The sequence below is a fragment of the Oryctolagus cuniculus genome, chromosome 10 (genome assembly GCF_051225735.1).
Source record: "Oryctolagus cuniculus isolate XC-2025 breed Fujian yellow rabbit chromosome 10, ASM5122573v1, whole genome shotgun sequence".
In the NCBI taxonomy this organism is placed as follows: Eukaryota; Metazoa; Chordata; class Mammalia; order Lagomorpha; family Leporidae; genus Oryctolagus; species Oryctolagus cuniculus.
Genome location: NC_142876.1, coordinates 74687367 through 74702774, shown reverse-complemented (window position 1 = coordinate 74702774; position 15408 = coordinate 74687367). Strand labels below are relative to the sequence as shown.

Genomic DNA, 15408 nt, shown 5'->3' with positions numbered 1-15408 from the left:
CCTAGAGAATGTACAGAAGAGGTTCCTCCATTAAAAAATTATTTTAGATTTGTTTATTCATTTTATTTTAAAGGCAGAAAGAGATCTCACATCCACTTGTTTAGTCCTCAGATGTCCACAATTGCCCAGGCTGGGCCAAGTGAAAACCAGGAGCCAGGAATTCCATCTGAGTCTATGCCATGGATGTCTGGATCCAGGAATTCTAGCTGATTCTCCCACTTGGATGCCAGGAGCCCAAGTACTTGGGCCATCTTCTGTTGCCTTCCCATGTGCAGGGATCTGGATGGGAAATGGAGTAACAGAGACACTACCAAATCTGCAGAAATGGGATGCCAGTGTTGTAAACAACAACACTAGCTCCATGAAAAATATTTGTGTCTTGGTCATTAGCATGGCTGAAAAATGCTGGGAATTCAGGTTAAGAATGAAGTGATATGATTTTAATAGAATGCTCACAGAGGACCTCAACTAGTACACTGATGTTTGAGAAAAGATGAAGGAGTCTGAGGGAGTGGGCAGTCAGGGTAAAGATGTTTCACTGAGAGGGAGAATGAATGTGAAGAACTAAAGTAGACTGTTTAAAGTACTGTATTCTAGGAACAGAAAGTAAGATTGTTGCGTCTGGGTAGTGGCAGTAGAGGGAGGGAAAGATAGAGGACTTTTTTGCCATTTACTAAAAGATGAGAATTGTTACATCCTGGTCATGGACTTATTGCTCACTATACAAATGAAAAGAAAAGTCCAAAAGAGAGTGCAAGAGCAAAAGCAAGTTGATTTGCCATAAACCGCAGAAGCTACCCCATGCAGGAGAGGGGCCCCAGAGCTGGGAATCTGTTGGCCCAGCAGGGCTCCTCTCATTCCAATTATTTTTTTCCTCCCTCCTCCATAATTTGTGAGGTACTGGACTCCCACTAAGTATATGTAGTAGGGTCATATTTGGAGCAGCTCTCCTGCCTCTGTACAGGGGCATGAAAGTGGTCGGTAACTGTATCCCCACCTTTGTTCACAAGTACAAAGGGGCCTCCATTGTTAGATCCCTGATATCTATGAGCATGAAGGGTAAGTATTGGTTAATACTTCCTATACCCTTACCTTAGGTATCCTAAAACCCTTGTTCTTCCTTTGGTCTATTTTAAATTATGTTTTCTTACATTTTGTTTTTCCCTTGAGGGGTGGAATTTTCCCAGAATTTGCCCAAAGTGCAAAACTTTTCTGCAACTCTACCTCATGGGCCCACTTTCCCTTACAGAAGCAGCTTTTTCTGACAAAAGTAACAGGATTAAACTTAAGTACTGGAAATATTATTCTGGCTGCTGTGCTAAAAGGTGACTTGTGGGGGCTGCTCTTGTGGGGGATACTCTTGTGTTGTACTGAATAAAACCACTGCCCAATATTCAATATGGGGGCAAGTTCACATCCTGGATTCTCCAGTTCCATTCCATCTCCCTCGAAAAGATGACACAAGACTTTGGGGCATTGCCACTCACAAGGTAGACCTACATGAAGCACCTGGCTTTCACCTGGCACAGCCCTGACCACCGAGGGCATCTGAGGAGTGAACCAGTGGATGGGAGAGATCTCTCACTCTCTCTCTCGCTCTCGCTCTCGCTCTTTGTAACTCTGACATTCAGATAGGTAAATAAAACTTCAAAGAACATGGCACAAGTGCTTGGTACACTGCAGACCAGCTGAAGCACCTGGCACCTGGCTTTGATTTGATTCAACCCTGATTGTTGTGTCAATATTTTTAATAATAAAACTGTTAATTTATAACTTATATTACTTAATATTTTTATTAGTATTACCACCAAATCTGGAGAGAAACCATTATTGCTATTTTCTTGAGGGTAATAAGATAGTATACTGGTTAATATATTTGGTAGAAATAATCATACTAACCTATAAAAAGCAAAGCTAGTAGGTATCACGAAAAGTGTTACCAGAGATGCATCCACAATAGGAAGTACTGCCTCACGAAGGAACAATAACATGAAAAGAAAAGGCATTATACATGATTTCTGCATTTCAAATTATAGCTTGTTCAAGATATTAGACCTCAATGTTCAATGTCATCACCTTATTCAAAAACTATTGTAATTGCATTCAGAAACTTTACATTTCCGCGAAAAAATAAATCTAAACAGAACTCGAGTGTATATGTATGAAAAACAGTGAGAAAACGGAGCAATATCTGTACGAACTATCTGTACTTATGCAATGTCAGCAAGCCCTCCAGGAGTTTCTGTGTTGGTGTAAGTCAGAGACAGAGGGAGAGGGTGCCTGTATTGCCTGCGTGGCTTGGTGTGGGGTCCCTCCTTTGCGCTCTGGAGGGCTTCCGCGGCTGTGGCGCGTGGCCGCCGCACGGCCAGGTGGCGCAGAGGGCCCGCGGGTTGGGCTGCGCGAGGCACCGGGCCCTGAGTGGTGGGCAACCGCGCCCTGGCGTCGTCTTCGGGCGGTGGTCGTGGTCGTGGTCGTGGTCACAGTCATTGGGCTCCCTGGGAGACAGGAGCCCGGGAGGGGCGGTGGGAGTGCAGGTGCCGGGAGCTGCTGGTGCGGCGGGCTGCGGGGTTGGGGCGGCCGGCAGGGGAGCACCCTGGCGGGCGGTGAGTCGCTGGTTTGGGGTTGGAGGGGGCGCGCTGGGATGGCGCGGGGCGTGGCCTGTGTCCCGGGGTGGGCCCCGGGGTTGGCGGTGGGGCTGCGGCAGCCGGGGACGGCTGGCCAGCCCGCCCGTGCCCGTGCCCGTGCCCGTGCCCGTGCCCGTGCCCAGGCCCAGGCCCGAGGCGCGGGCGGGCTGGGGCTGCCAGGTGGAGGGGTCGGGCTTCTGCCCCCTGCTGGAGCTGCGTTGGGGGTCGCAGGGGTCCCGGCGTGCGGGCTGGCGGATGGGGGCGTGGCTAGGCAGCCAGCCAAAGGCGAGCAAAAGGGGAGGGTGCCGCGGGGCAAAAGCCTACAGCACCCGGTATTCCCAGGCGGTCTCCCATCCAAGTACTAACCAGGCCCGACCCTGCTTAGCTTCCGAGATCAGACGAGATCGGGCGCGTTCAGGGTGGTATGGCCGTAGACGCCAGAGGCTGCCTCCAGGCCCCTCTTGAGTGCGCGCCCGCACAGCCGCCGCCGCCGCCGCCGCCGCCGCCGCCGCCTCCTCCTCCTGCCCGCTCCCCGCTCTCACTCCCATTCCCATTCCCATTCCCATTCCCGCTCCCGCTCCCGCTCCCGCTCCCGCTGCCGCTTCTCCTCCGCCTCCTCCCTCTTTTCTCTTCTCTTCTCTTCTCCTCCTCCCCCCCCCCCTCCTCAGCCGCCCTCCGCCTAGCCCTGCACCAGTGCCCGAACTCCAGCCCTCCGCCTGCCCAGCCCAGGACCTGCAGCACCGGGCGCCCAGTCGGCACGCTGCCGCCAAGCCAAGGGGAGCCAACCTCCTCCGGCTGCCGCTGGCCACAGGGAACTCCTACTCTCTCTTTCTAGGCCGGATCCCCTGCCTGCCGCCATCGCCCAGCCACACGCCAGCCGTGCCCGGCAGCCTCCACGCCTGCCCAGGGCTGCGCCCCGCGGCTCGCGGGTCCCGGCACCAGGGGGTTCGGCGCCCCACACCACCGCGGCCCGGGCCTTCCCTCCTACCCGGCCGCCAGCAGCCCCCCCACCGCTGACGCACAGGTCGCCCGCCCTCCCCCGGCACGGCCGCCGCGCCTCCACACACTCCCACGCCGCGAGGACAGCTGAGGGCCTGGGGACCCTTGTCCCCGCTCGGTCACGGGGGCCCAAGTGGGGCAGCAGGTCGGGAAGGAGGGCGGCAGCGCACGGAATCACCCCCGCCGCACGCTCGCGTGGGCACTCACACACACACACACACACACACACACACGCCTACACAAGGGGCACACAGTCGCACACCCCGACACCCTTCGTGGCACAGAGGGATTTCCGTCCTCAGCGCCCGTTCCCTCACGGGAGGGTGGGGCGCTTCAGCGCGACCCGCACCCTCCAGCCCGGCAGCCAGTTCGAGACTGTCGCTCCCCCTCTTCATGGAGGAACGACACAGGACCCTGCGCTGTTCTTTCGTCTGCTCGGCCCTCCCCGGGTTTGCTGCTGGTTCTTCCCGGGTTGGCTACCGTCCCTTCCACCTCCGTGGAAGGGCGGTTCCCCCTGCCACATTCCCCACTTCCGCGGGGGAGCGGCACACCGCCGGCCGGCCGGCCGGCTCTCTCGGGGGCTGCACAGGTGTTCCCCTTAGATGTTCCTGGTGCATGTTGTCTCTCTCCTCCTTTATAGTCCTCTTCCGCCAATCCCAACTCGGCTGCCCACACGCCAAGTACGCTGCTCTCCTCCAATCAGGAGCAGGATCAGCTCCTGGAGGTCATCACTCAAGTTGGCAAGAGGCAGCTGCATAGAAGCTGTTTTCTCCTCTCCCAGCGCCATATTGTGGGAGAGCAGATGCATAGAATAAGTCTTAATTCCAGTAACTCAGTCCAATCCGAGTTGCTCCCCACAGAGACCACAGGCTGTGTGCTGCCTGCCTGCCACGGACCCTCTGTCCCGGGGAGGTCCTGTGGGCACGCAGCCTGTGGCCGCGGGTCTCTGCCTGGCCTGCCAAAAGGGTGCCCCGTTTGGATGCTGTGTGAGTCAGGGCTGATGGGGGAGAGGGGGACAGAGAGAGGAGAGAGAGACAGAGAGAGAGAGAGAAAGAGAGAGAGACGTGTAGGTGTTGGTGTAAGTCAGAGACAGAGGGAGAGGGTGCCTGTATTGCCTGCGAGGCTTGGTGTGGGGTCCCTCCTTTGCGCTCTGGAGGGCTTCCGCGGCTGTGGCGCGTGGCCGCCGCACGGCCAGGTGGCGCAGAGGGCCCGCGGGTTGGGCTGCGCGAGGCACCGGGCCCTGAGTGGTGGGCAACCGCGCCCTGGCGTCGTCTTCGGGCGGTGGTCGTGGTCGTGGTCGTGGTCACAGTCATTGGGCTCCCTGGGAGACAGGAGCCCGGGAGGGGCGGTGGGAGTGCAGGTGCCGGGAGCTGCTGGTGCGGCGGGCTGCGGGGTTGGGGCGGCCGGCAGGGGAGCGCCCTGGCGGGCGGTGAGTCGCTGGTTTGGGGTTGGAGGGGGCGCGCTGGATGGCGCGGGGCGTGGCCTGTGTCCCGGGGTGGGCCCCGGGGTTGGCGGTGGGGCTGCGGCAGCCGGGGACAGCTGGCCGGCCCGCCCGTGCCCGTGCCCGTGCCCGTGCCCGTGCCCAGGCCCAGGCCCGAGGCGCGGGCGGGCTGGGGCTGCCAGGTGGAGGGGTCGGGCTTCTGCCCCCTGCTGGAGCTGCGTTGGGGGTCGCAGGGGTCCCGGCGTGCGGGCTGGCGGATGGGGGCGTGGCTAGGCAGCCAGCCAAAGGCGAGCAAAAGGGGAGGGTGCCGCGGGGCAAAAGCCTACAGCACCCGGTATTCCCAGGCGGTCTCCCATCCAAGTACTAACCAGGCCCGACCCTGCTTAGCTTCCGAGATCAGACGAGATCGGGCGCGTTCAGGGTGGTATGGCCGTAGACGCCAGAGGCCGCCTCCAGGCCCCCCTTGAGTGCGCGCACGCACAGCCGCCGCCGCCGCCGCCGCCGCCGCCTCCGCCGCCGCCGCCGCCTCCTCCTCCTCCTCCTCCTGCCCGCTCCCCGCTCTCACTCCCATTCCCATTCCCATTCCCATTCCCATTCCCACTCCCGCTCCCGCTCCCGCTGCCGCTTCTCCTCCGCCTCCTCCCTCTTTTCTCTTCTCTTCTCTTCTCCTCCTCCCCCCCCCTCCTCCTCAGCCGCCCTCCGCCTAGCCCTGCACCAGTGCCCGAACTCCAGCCCTCCGCCTGCCCAGCCCAGGACCTGCAGCACCGGGCGCCCAGTCGGCACGCTGCCGCCAAGCCAAGGGGAGCCAACCTCCTCCGGCTGCCGCTGGCCACAGGGAACTCCTACTCTCTCTTTCTAGGCCGGATCCCCTGCCTGCCGCCATCGCCCAGCCACACGCCAGCCGTGCCCGGCAGCCTCCACGCCTGCCCAGGGCTGCGCCCCGCGGCTCGCGGGTCCCGGCACCAGGGGGTTCGGCGCCCCACACCACCGCGGCCCGGGCCTTCCCTCCTACCCGGCCGCCAGCAGCCCCCCCACCGCTGACGCACAGGTCGCCCGCCCTCCCCCGGCACGGCCGCCGCGCCTCCACACACTCCCACGCCGCGAGGACAGCTGAGGGCCTGGGGACCCTTGTCCCCGCTCGGTCACGGGGGCCCAAGTGGGGCAGCAGGTCGGGAAGGAGGGCGGCAGCGCACGGAATCACCCCCGCCGCACGCTCGCGTGGGCACTCACACACACACACACACACACACACACACGCCTACACAAGGGGCACACAGTCGCACACCCCGACACCCTTCGTGGCACAGAGGGATTTCCGTCCTCAGCGCCCGTTCCCTCACGGGAGGGTGGGGCGCTTCAGCGCGACCCGCACCCTCCAGCCCGGCAGCCAGTTCGAGACTGTCGCTCCCCCTCTTCATGGAGGAACGACACAGGACCCTGCGCTGTTCTTTCGTCTGCTCGGCCCTCCCCGGGTTTGCTGCTGGTTCTTCCCGGGTTGGCTACCGTCCCTTCCACCTCCGTGGAAGGGCGGTTCCCCCTGCCACATTCCCCACTTCCGCGGGGGAGCGGCACACCGCCGGCCGGCCGGCCGGCTCTCTCGGGGGCTGCACAGGTGTTCCCCTTAGATGTTCCTGGTGCATGTTGTCTCTCTCCTCCTTTATAGTCCTCTTCCGCCAATCCCAACTCGGCTGCCCACACGCCAAGTACGCTGCTCTCCTCCAATCAGGAGCAGGATCAGCTCCTGGAGGTCATCACTCAAGTTGGCAAGAGGCAGCTGCATAGAAGCTGTTTTCTCCTCTCCCAGCGCCATATTGTGGGAGAGCAGATGCATAGAATAAGTCTTAATTCCAGTAACTCAGTCCAATCCGAGTTGCTCCCCACAGAGACCACAGGCTGTGTGCTGCCTGCCTGCCACGGACCCTCTGTCCCGGGGAGGTCCTGTGGGCACGCAGCCTGTGGCCGCGGGTCTCTGCCTGGCCTGCCAAAAGGGTGCCCCGTTTGGATGCTGTGTGAGTCAGGGCTGATGGGGGAGAGGGGGACAGAGAGAGGAGAGAGAGACAGAGAGAGAGAGAGAAAGAGAGAGAGACGTGTAGGTGTTGGTGTAAGTCAGAGACAGAGGGAGAGGGTGCCTGTATTGCCTGCGAGGCTTGGTGTGGGGTCCCTCCTTTGCGCTCTGGAGGGCTTCCGCGGCTGTGGCGCGTGGCCGCCGCACGGCCAGGTGGCGCAGAGGGCCCGCGGGTTGGGCTGCGCGAGGCACCGGGCCCTGAGTGGTGGGCAACCGCGCCCTGGCGTCGTCTTCGGGCGGTGGTCGTGGTCGTGGTCGTGGTCACAGTCATTGGGCTCCCTGGGAGACAGGAGCCCGGGAGGGGCGGTGGGAGTGCAGGTGCCGGGAGCTGCTGGTGCGGCGGGCTGCGGGGTTGGGGCGGCCGGCAGGGGAGCGCCCTGGCGGGCGGTGAGTCGCTGGTTTGGGGTTGGAGGGGGCGCGCTGGATGGCGCGGGGCGTGGCCTGTGTCCCGGGGTGGGCCCCGGGGTTGGCGGTGGGGCTGCGGCAGCCGGGGACAGCTGGCCGGCCCGCCCGTGCCCGTGCCCGTGCCCGTGCCCGTGCCCAGGCCCAGGCCCAGGCCCAGGCCCGAGGCGCGGGCGGGCTGGGGCTGCCAGGTGGAGGGGTCGGGCTTCTGCCCCCTGCTGGAGCTGCGTTGGGGGTCGCAGGGGTCCCGGCGTGCGGGCTGGCGGATGGGGGCGTGGCTAGGCAGCCAGCCAAAGGCGAGCAAAAGGGGAGGGTGCCGCGGGGCAAAAGCCTACAGCACCCGGTATTCCCAGGCGGTCTCCCATCCAAGTACTAACCAGGCCCGACCCTGCTTAGCTTCCGAGATCAGACGAGATCGGGCGCGTTCAGGGTGGTATGGCCGTAGACGCCAGAGGCCGCCTCCAGGCCCCCCTTGAGTGCGCGCACGCACAGCCGCCGCCGCCGCCGCCGCCGCCGCCTCCGCCGCCGCCGCCGCCTCCTCCTCCTCCTCCTCCTGCCCGCTCCCCGCTCTCACTCCCATTCCCATTCCCATTCCCATTCCCATTCCCACTCCCGCTCCCGCTCCCGCTGCCGCTTCTCCTCCGCCTCCTCCCTCTTTTCTCTTCTCTTCTCTTCTCCTCCTCCCCCCCCCTCCTCCTCAGCCGCCCTCCGCCTAGCCCTGCACCAGTGCCCGAACTCCAGCCCTCCGCCTGCCCAGCCCAGGACCTGCAGCACCGGGCGCCCAGTCGGCACGCTGCCGCCAAGCCAAGGGGAGCCAACCTCCTCCGGCTGCCGCTGGCCACAGGGAACTCCTACTCTCTCTTTCTAGGCCGGATCCCCTGCCTGCCGCCATCGCCCAGCCACACGCCAGCCGTGCCCGGCAGCCTCCACGCCTGCCCAGGGCTGCGCCCCGCGGCTCGCGGGTCCCGGCACCAGGGGGTTCGGCGCCCCACACCACCGCGGCCCGGGCCTTCCCTCCTACCCGGCCGCCAGCAGCCCCCCCACCGCTGACGCACAGGTCGCCCGCCCTCCCCCGGCACGGCCGCCGCGCCTCCACACACTCCCACGCCGCGAGGACAGCTGAGGGCCTGGGGACCCTTGTCCCCGCTCGGTCACGGGGGCCCAAGTGGGGCAGCAGGTCGGGAAGGAGGGCGGCAGCGCACGGAATCACCCCCGCCGCACGCTCGCGTGGGCACTCACACACACACACACACACACACACACACGCCTACACAAGGGGCACACAGTCGCACACCCCGACACCCTTCGTGGCACAGAGGGATTTCCGTCCTCAGCGCCCGTTCCCTCACGGGAGGGTGGGGCGCTTCAGCGCGACCCGCACCCTCCAGCCCGGCAGCCAGTTCGAGACTGTCGCTCCCCCTCTTCATGGAGGAACGACACAGGACCCTGCGCTGTTCTTTCGTCTGCTCGGCCCTCCCCGGGTTTGCTGCTGGTTCTTCCCGGGTTGGCTACCGTCCCTTCCACCTCCGTGGAAGGGCGGTTCCCCCTGCCACATTCCCCACTTCCGCGGGGGAGCGGCACACCGCCGGCCGGCCGGCCGGCTCTCTCGGGGGCTGCACAGGTGTTCCCCTTAGATGTTCCTGGTGCATGTTGTCTCTCTCCTCCTTTATAGTCCTCTTCCGCCAATCCCAACTCGGCTGCCCACACGCCAAGTACGCTGCTCTCCTCCAATCAGGAGCAGGATCAGCTCCTGGAGGTCATCACTCAAGTTGGCAAGAGGCAGCTGCATAGAAGCTGTTTTCTCCTCTCCCAGCGCCATATTGTGGGAGAGCAGATGCATAGAATAAGTCTTAATTCCAGTAACTCAGTCCAATCCGAGTTGCTCCCCACAGAGACCACAGGCTGTGTGCTGCCTGCCTGCCACGGACCCTCTGTCCCGGGGAGGTCCTGTGGGCACGCAGCCTGTGGCCGCGGGTCTCTGCCTGGCCTGCCAAAAGGGTGCCCCGTTTGGATGCTGTGTGAGTCAGGGCTGATGGGGGAGAGGGGGACAGAGAGAGGAGAGAGAGACAGAGAGAGAGAGAGAAAGAGAGAGAGACGTGTAGGTGTTGGTGTAAGTCAGAGACAGAGGGAGAGGGTGCCTGTATTGCCTGCGAGGCTTGGTGTGGGGTCCCTCCTTTGCGCTCTGGAGGGCTTCCGCGGCTGTGGCGCGTGGCCGCCGCACGGCCAGGTGGCGCAGAGGGCCCGCGGGTTGGGCTGCGCGAGGCACCGGGCCCTGAGTGGTGGGCAACCGCGCCCTGGCGTCGTCTTCGGGCGGTGGTCGTGGTCGTGGTCGTGGTCACAGTCATTGGGCTCCCTGGGAGACAGGAGCCCGGGAGGGGCGGTGGGAGTGCAGGTGCCGGGAGCTGCTGGTGCGGCGGGCTGCGGGGTTGGGGCGGCCGGCAGGGGAGCGCCCTGGCGGGCGGTGAGTCGCTGGTTTGGGGTTGGAGGGGGCGCGCTGGATGGCGCGGGGCGTGGCCTGTGTCCCGGGGTGGGCCCCGGGGTTGGCGGTGGGGCTGCGGCAGCCGGGGACAGCTGGCCGGCCCGCCCGTGCCCGTGCCCGTGCCCGTGCCCGTGCCCAGGCCCAGGCCCAGGCCCAGGCCCGAGGCGCGGGCGGGCTGGGGCTGCCAGGTGGAGGGGTCGGGCTTCTGCCCCCTGCTGGAGCTGCGTTGGGGGTCGCAGGGGTCCCGGCGTGCGGGCTGGCGGATGGGGGCGTGGCTAGGCAGCCAGCCAAAGGCGAGCAAAAGGGGAGGGTGCCGCGGGGCAAAAGCCTACAGCACCCGGTATTCCCAGGCGGTCTCCCATCCAAGTACTAACCAGGCCCGACCCTGCTTAGCTTCCGAGATCAGACGAGATCGGGCGCGTTCAGGGTGGTATGGCCGTAGACGCCAGAGGCCGCCTCCAGGCCCCCCTTGAGTGCGCGCACGCACAGCCGCCGCCGCCGCCGCCGCCGCCGCCTCCGCCGCCGCCGCCGCCTCCTCCTCCTCCTCCTCCTGCCCGCTCCCCGCTCTCACTCCCATTCCCATTCCCATTCCCATTCCCATTCCCACTCCCGCTCCCGCTCCCGCTGCCGCTTCTCCTCCGCCTCCTCCCTCTTTTCTCTTCTCTTCTCTTCTCCTCCTCCCCCCCCCTCCTCCTCAGCCGCCCTCCGCCTAGCCCTGCACCAGTGCCCGAACTCCAGCCCTCCGCCTGCCCAGCCCAGGACCTGCAGCACCGGGCGCCCAGTCGGCACGCTGCCGCCAAGCCAAGGGGAGCCAACCTCCTCCGGCTGCCGCTGGCCACAGGGAACTCCTACTCTCTCTTTCTAGGCCGGATCCCCTGCCTGCCGCCATCGCCCAGCCACACGCCAGCCGTGCCCGGCAGCCTCCACGCCTGCCCAGGGCTGCGCCCCGCGGCTCGCGGGTCCCGGCACCAGGGGGTTCGGCGCCCCACACCACCGCGGCCCGGGCCTTCCCTCCTACCCGGCCGCCAGCAGCCCCCCCACCGCTGACGCACAGGTCGCCCGCCCTCCCCCGGCACGGCCGCCGCGCCTCCACACACTCCCACGCCGCGAGGACAGCTGAGGGCCTGGGGACCCTTGTCCCCGCTCGGTCACGGGGGCCCAAGTGGGGCAGCAGGTCGGGAAGGAGGGCGGCAGCGCACGGAATCACCCCCGCCGCACGCTCGCGTGGGCACTCACACACACACACACACACACACACACACGCCTACACAAGGGGCACACAGTCGCACACCCCGACACCCTTCGTGGCACAGAGGGATTTCCGTCCTCAGCGCCCGTTCCCTCACGGGAGGGTGGGGCGCTTCAGCGCGACCCGCACCCTCCAGCCCGGCAGCCAGTTCGAGACTGTCGCTCCCCCTCTTCATGGAGGAACGACACAGGACCCTGCGCTGTTCTTTCGTCTGCTCGGCCCTCCCCGGGTTTGCTGCTGGTTCTTCCCGGGTTGGCTACCGTCCCTTCCACCTCCGTGGAAGGGCGGTTCCCCCTGCCACATTCCCCACTTCCGCGGGGGAGCGGCACACCGCCGGCCGGCCGGCCGGCTCTCTCGGGGGCTGCACAGGTGTTCCCCTTAGATGTTCCTGGTGCATGTTGTCTCTCTCCTCCTTTATAGTCCTCTTCCGCCAATCCCAACTCGGCTGCCCACACGCCAAGTACGCTGCTCTCCTCCAATCAGGAGCAGGATCAGCTCCTGGAGGTCATCACTCAAGTTGGCAAGAGGCAGCTGCATAGAAGCTGTTTTCTCCTCTCCCAGCGCCATATTGTGGGAGAGCAGATGCATAGAATAAGTCTTAATTCCAGTAACTCAGTCCAATCCGAGTTGCTCCCCACAGAGACCACAGGCTGTGTGCTGCCTGCCTGCCACGGACCCTCTGTCCCGGGGAGGTCCTGTGGGCACGCAGCCTGTGGCCGCGGGTCTCTGCCTGGCCTGCCAAAAGGGTGCCCCGTTTGGATGCTGTGTGAGTCAGGGCTGATGGGGGAGAGGGGGACAGAGAGAGGAGAGAGAGACAGAGAGAGAGAGAGAAAGAGAGAGAGACGTGTAGGTGTTGGTGTAAGTCAGAGACAGAGGGAGAGGGTGCCTGTATTGCCTGCGAGGCTTGGTGTGGGGTCCCTCCTTTGCGCTCTGGAGGGCTTCCGCGGCTGTGGCGCGTGGCCGCCGCACGGCCAGGTGGCGCAGAGGGCCCGCGGGTTGGGCTGCGCGAGGCACCGGGCCCTGAGTGGTGGGCAACCGCGCCCTGGCGTCGTCTTCGGGCGGTGGTCGTGGTCGTGGTCGTGGTCACAGTCATTGGGCTCCCTGGGAGACAGGAGCCCGGGAGGGGCGGTGGGAGTGCAGGTGCCGGGAGCTGCTGGTGCGGCGGGCTGCGGGGTTGGGGCGGCCGGCAGGGGAGCGCCCTGGCGGGCGGTGAGTCGCTGGTTTGGGGTTGGAGGGGGCGCGCTGGATGGCGCGGGGCGTGGCCTGTGTCCCGGGGTGGGCCCCGGGGTTGGCGGTGGGGCTGCGGCAGCCGGGGACAGCTGGCCGGCCCGCCCGTGCCCGTGCCCGTGCCCGTGCCCGTGCCCAGGCCCAGGCCCGAGGCGCGGGCGGGCTGGGGCTGCCAGGTGGAGGGGTCGGGCTTCTGCCCCCTGCTGGAGCTGCGTTGGGGGTCGCAGGGGTCCCGGCGTGCGGGCTGGCGGATGGGGGCGTGGCTAGGCAGCCAGCCAAAGGCGAGCAAAAGGGGAGGGTGCCGCGGGGCAAAAGCCTACAGCACCCGGTATTCCCAGGCGGTCTCCCATCCAAGTACTAACCAGGCCCGACCCTGCTTAGCTTCCGAGATCAGACGAGATCGGGCGCGTTCAGGGTGGTATGGCCGTAGACGCCAGAGGCCGCCTCCAGGCCCCCCTTGAGTGCGCGCACGCACAGCCGCCGCCGCCGCCGCCGCCGCCGCCTCCGCCGCCGCCGCCGCCTCCTCCTCCTCCTCCTCCTGCCCGCTCCCCGCTCTCACTCCCATTCCCATTCCCATTCCCATTCCCATTCCCACTCCCGCTCCCGCTCCCGCTGCCGCTTCTCCTCCGCCTCCTCCCTCTTTTCTCTTCTCTTCTCTTCTCCTCCTCCCCCCCCCTCCTCCTCAGCCGCCCTCCGCCTAGCCCTGCACCAGTGCCCGAACTCCAGCCCTCCGCCTGCCCAGCCCAGGACCTGCAGCACCGGGCGCCCAGTCGGCACGCTGCCGCCAAGCCAAGGGGAGCCAACCTCCTCCGGCTGCCGCTGGCCACAGGGAACTCCTACTCTCTCTTTCTAGGCCGGATCCCCTGCCTGCCGCCATCGCCCAGCCACACGCCAGCCGTGCCCGGCAGCCTCCACGCCTGCCCAGGGCTGCGCCCCGCGGCTCGCGGGTCCCGGCACCAGGGGGTTCGGCGCCCCACACCACCGCGGCCCGGGCCTTCCCTCCTACCCGGCCGCCAGCAGCCCCCCCACCGCTGACGCACAGGTCGCCCGCCCTCCCCCGGCACGGCCGCCGCGCCTCCACACACTCCCACGCCGCGAGGACAGCTGAGGGCCTGGGGACCCTTGTCCCCGCTCGGTCACGGGGGCCCAAGTGGGGCAGCAGGTCGGGAAGGAGGGCGGCAGCGCACGGAATCACCCCCGCCGCACGCTCGCGTGGGCACTCACACACACACACACACACACACACACACGCCTACACAAGGGGCACACAGTCGCACACCCCGACACCCTTCGTGGCACAGAGGGATTTCCGTCCTCAGCGCCCGTTCCCTCACGGGAGGGTGGGGCGCTTCAGCGCGACCCGCACCCTCCAGCCCGGCAGCCAGTTCGAGACTGTCGCTCCCCCTCTTCATGGAGGAACGACACAGGACCCTGCGCTGTTCTTTCGTCTGCTCGGCCCTCCCCGGGTTTGCTGCTGGTTCTTCCCGGGTTGGCTACCGTCCCTTCCACCTCCGTGGAAGGGCGGTTCCCCCTGCCACATTCCCCACTTCCGCGGGGGAGCGGCACACCGCCGGCCGGCCGGCCGGCTCTCTCGGGGGCTGCACAGGTGTTCCCCTTAGATGTTCCTGGTGCATGTTGTCTCTCTCCTCCTTTATAGTCCTCTTCCGCCAATCCCAACTCGGCTGCCCACACGCCAAGTACGCTGCTCTCCTCCAATCAGGAGCAGGATCAGCTCCTGGAGGTCATCACTCAAGTTGGCAAGAGGCAGCTGCATAGAAGCTGTTTTCTCCTCTCCCAGCGCCATATTGTGGGAGAGCAGATGCATAGAATAAGTCTTAATTCCAGTAACTCAGTCCAATCCGAGTTGCTCCCCACAGAGACCACAGGCTGTGTGCTGCCTGCCTGCCACGGACCCTCTGTCCCGGGGAGGTCCTGTGGGCACGCAGCCTGTGGCCGCGGGTCTCTGCCTGGCCTGCCAAAAGGGTGCCCCGTTTGGATGCTGTGTGAGTCAGGGCTGATGGGGGAGAGGGGGACAGAGAGAGGAGAGAGAGACAGAGAGAGAGAGAGAAAGAGAGAGAGACGTGTAGGTGTTGGTGTAAGTCAGAGACAGAGGGAGAGGGTGCCTGTATTGCCTGCGAGGCTTGGTGTGGGGTCCCTCCTTTGCGCTCTGGAGGGCTTCCGCGGCTGTGGCGCGTGGCCGCCGCACGGCCAGGTGGCGCAGAGGGCCCGCGGGTTGGGCTGCGCGAGGCACCGGGCCCTGAGTGGTGGGCAACCGCGCCCTGGCGTCGTCTTCGGGCGGTGGTCGTGGTCGTGGTCGTGGTCACAGTCATTGGGCTCCCTGGGAGACAGGAGCCCGGGAGGGGCGGTGGGAGTGCAGGTGCCGGGAGCTGCTGGTGCGGCGGGCTGCGGGGTTGGGGCGGCCGGCAGGGGAGCGCCCTGGCGGGCGGTGAGTCGCTGGTTTGGGGTTGGAGGGGGCGCGCTGGATGGCGCGGGGCGTGGCCTGTGTCCCGGGGTGGGCCCCGGGGTTGGCGGTGGGGCTGCGGCAGCCGGGGACAGCTGGCCGGCCCGCCCGTGCCCGTGCCCGTGCCCGTGCCCGTGCCCAGGCCCAGGCCCAGGCCCAGGCCCGAGGCGCGGGCGGGCTGGGGCTGCCAGGTGGAGGGGTCGGGCTTCTGCCCCCTGCTGGAGCTGCGTTGGGGGTCGCAGGGGTCCCGGCGTGCGGGCTGGCGGATGGGGGCGTGGCTAGGCAGCCAGCCAAAGGCGAGCAAAAGGGGAGGGTGCCGCGGGGCAAAAGCCTACAGCACCCGGTATTCCCAGGCGGTCTCCCATCCAAGTACTAACCAGGCCCGACCCTGCTTAGCTTCCGAGATCAGACGAGATCGGGCGCGTTCAGGGTGGTATGGCCGTAGACGCCAGAGGCCGCCT

The 15408-nt window shown here is 65.6% G+C and overlaps 6 non-coding genes across 6 annotated transcripts; all 6 read right to left on the bottom strand.

Moving 5' to 3' along the window:
- Positions 1-2941: 2941 nt before the first annotated feature.
- LOC149124289 (5S ribosomal RNA) lies at positions 2942-3060 on the bottom strand. The gene has a single exon (XR_016215487.1). It is a non-coding gene; the product is annotated as a 5S ribosomal RNA (ribosomal RNA).
- Positions 3061-5383: 2323 nt separating this feature from the next.
- LOC149124288 (5S ribosomal RNA) lies at positions 5384-5502 on the bottom strand. Its single transcript, XR_016215486.1, has one exon. It is a non-coding gene; the product is annotated as a 5S ribosomal RNA (ribosomal RNA).
- Positions 5503-7859: 2357 nt separating this feature from the next.
- LOC149124287 (5S ribosomal RNA) lies at positions 7860-7978 on the bottom strand. The gene has a single exon (XR_016215484.1). It is a non-coding gene; the product is annotated as a 5S ribosomal RNA (ribosomal RNA).
- Positions 7979-10335: 2357 nt separating this feature from the next.
- Positions 10336-10454, bottom strand: LOC149124286 (5S ribosomal RNA). The gene has a single exon (XR_016215483.1). It is a non-coding gene; the product is annotated as a 5S ribosomal RNA (ribosomal RNA).
- A 2345-nt stretch (positions 10455-12799) lies between these two features.
- On the bottom strand, positions 12800-12918 carry LOC149124285 (5S ribosomal RNA). The gene has a single exon (XR_016215482.1). It is a non-coding gene; the product is annotated as a 5S ribosomal RNA (ribosomal RNA).
- Positions 12919-15275: 2357 nt separating this feature from the next.
- Positions 15276-15394, bottom strand: LOC149124284 (5S ribosomal RNA). Its single transcript, XR_016215481.1, has one exon. It is a non-coding gene; the product is annotated as a 5S ribosomal RNA (ribosomal RNA).
- Between the last annotated feature and the right edge of the window lie 14 nt (positions 15395-15408).